Source organism: Dipodomys spectabilis, unplaced genomic scaffold, assembly GCF_019054845.1.
Source record: "Dipodomys spectabilis isolate Male_0828 unplaced genomic scaffold, ASM1905484v1 ptg000174l, whole genome shotgun sequence".
NCBI classification, from domain to species: Eukaryota; Metazoa; Chordata; class Mammalia; order Rodentia; family Heteromyidae; genus Dipodomys; species Dipodomys spectabilis.
In genome coordinates, this window is record NW_024870851.1 from 6120764 (window position 1) to 6123416 (window position 2653).

Sequence of the window (2653 nt, forward strand, 5' to 3'; positions counted from 1 at the left end):
CTCTTTGATCTGGGAAGTTTTGAGTGGCTTCTTGCTGTTTTGCTAGGGCTCTGACACTAATTAGTTCTGATCTCTACCCTTTAAGATTCTCTTGGCAATTTGGCTTATGCATCAAGGCTGCCAGAGGCATTTGTTCCTGTTCCTCATGAATGCAGTAGAATACTTGGCTTCACAGTGCTGTTTTCTCTCTAGCTTTATTGAGGTATAATTGACAAATTCTTCCCCTTCCCCACCCCCAGAGCTGAGGATCAAACTTAGGGCCTTATGCATTTAGGCAAGTATTACTGTTAAGTCAGCCCTTCTTTTATTGGCAAATAAAAATTGAGCACATTAAAAATACTTAAATGGGCTTTTGTTTTTTTTTTGAGACAGGGCCTTGTTGTAACCCTAGGCTAGTCTCAAATTCAAGACCTTTTGTCTTAGCCTTCTGAATGCTAAGATTGTAAGCATGAAAAACCATACCTGGCCAGTGCCAATGTGACTATATATATAATATATATATATACACACACATATATACCTATATATTTATTTATGTATATATTTATGTATGTATATATGCATTTGGAAATGATTTTCATCATCAAGTTATTCTATTTTATTTATTTCACCATGCTAAGGATGTGCCTACTGTATCATGCATAGTTGGTAAATGCTTTATGACTGAATTTTACCCCAAACCTGAACATTCTCTTGGAAATGGGAGCAGTTACCCCACCTAACCTCTGTAATAATTGTTTAAATAATGGTTGCACAGTCACCTCATAGGAAACATTCACATCTTGCTTGTGTGTGTGTGCACATGCGCACACGCGTGTGCCAGTACTGGGACTTGAACTCACAGCCTGCGCACTGTTCCTTAGTGTTTTCTTTCTTTTTTTTTTTTTTTTTTTGGGTCCGGTCGTGGAGCCTGAACTCTGGGCCTGGGCACTGTCCCTCAGCCCTTCAGCTCAAGGCTAGCGCTCTACCACTTGAGCCACAGTGCCACTTTCGGCTTTTTTCTTTTTGCTTATGTGGTGCTGAGGAATCGAACCCAGGGCCTCAGGCATGCAAGGCAAGCGCTCTACCAGTGAGCCACCTTCCCAGCCCTCCTTAGTATTTTCATTCAAGGCTATCTTTTCTGTGGTTAATTGGAGATACGAGTCTTTTGGACTTTGAACCAAAATTCTCTCCTGAGTAGCTAGGTTACCAGGCATGAGTGGAACCTGGTTTATATTTTGCTCTTTCAAGAACAAGAACCACTTTGTTAGGATGTTGTACCTATCTTCTGGTTGGGGTGTGAAATTTGCTAATTAATTCTCAAAAGTATGCAACTGAGATCATAATGAAAGCTCCATCTCTGAAGATAGCTTTGTTCACTAGAACATGGGAAGTTTTGACTATTGCTTTCTTTTAAATCATGGCTTCCAATCCACATTGAAGAGAACTGTTGCAAATGAATGGATGGCATTGCTTCCATCTTGTAAACTCTTCAAAGCTCACTCTGAAGAAAGCACAGTTGACTTAATAATCTCTAAATATCTTCTCCAAATGCCCATAAAATTTGACTATGGTTCGTTGTCCATTTTCAGGACCTTGAGAATTAGGGTGAGCACATTAAAACTTCATGTGGAGGGCTGGGAATGTGGCTTAGTGGTAGAGTGCTTGCCTAGCATTCATGAAGCCCTGGGTTTGGTTCCTCAGAACCATATACACAGAAAAAGTCAAAAGGGGGGTTGTGTCTCAAGTGGTAGAGCATTAGCCTTGAGCAAAGAAAAAGCCCAGGGACAGTGTCCAGACCCTGAGTTCAAGCCCCAGGACTGACAAAATAAAAACCCACAAAAAAAAACAAACCAAAAAACCCAACTTCATGTGGAATATTACTCTTTACTGGGGCTTTAGTTCAGTGTCCCTGAGTTTAAAATAAAGCAAAGGCTAGAAATGTAACTCAGTGATAGCATGCTTGCCTTGTGTGCATAAGGTCTTGGTTACTGTCTTTAGTACTGCAAAAAAAAAAAAAAAATACATAAAGAAATGAATAAGTAAATAAATGCACTAGAGAAATAGATAAGAAAATAAATAAATAATTAAATATAAGGTGTGCATGTATGGGCACCCTCCCCATATGATTTCTGTGAATATATGGAGATTAAAAAGGTTGTGCAGACAGGTATGGTGATACATGCCTGTAATCCCAGCATTGGGAAGGCAGAAGCAGGAGTTTGATGAGTTTGAGACCAGCTAGAAAACAAGACAAACAATAAAGACAAGCTTAAATATCTGCTTCTCTTCCCTTATGGTGGTAAATTATAATTAGTTATTAAAGTGAAATATATTTTCAAAGGTAAAGAATAACTTTTCCCCTCACTAAGTCATCATTGTAGTGAGATAAAAAGGAGGCAGGTTCAGATGTGAATTGTTCTGCAGTTTTGGAAACATTGGCAGACACGAGATAGGAAAAAGGCTGGGAATGTGTAGAGGGGGAAATGTAAATGGCCATGAAACAGAGCCTGGATATAAACCATGGAGCAAGAGATATGCACGTTGGGAAATCTGTGGGTCAAGGTATATACATGTGGAATGCTTCCATGGGTTCCAAAGCTGACAAAGGTGAGTAGGTTTAGTAAAGTTTAGAAGCAGAGCCAGTGTTGGATATAGTCTAGTGATTCCTGGA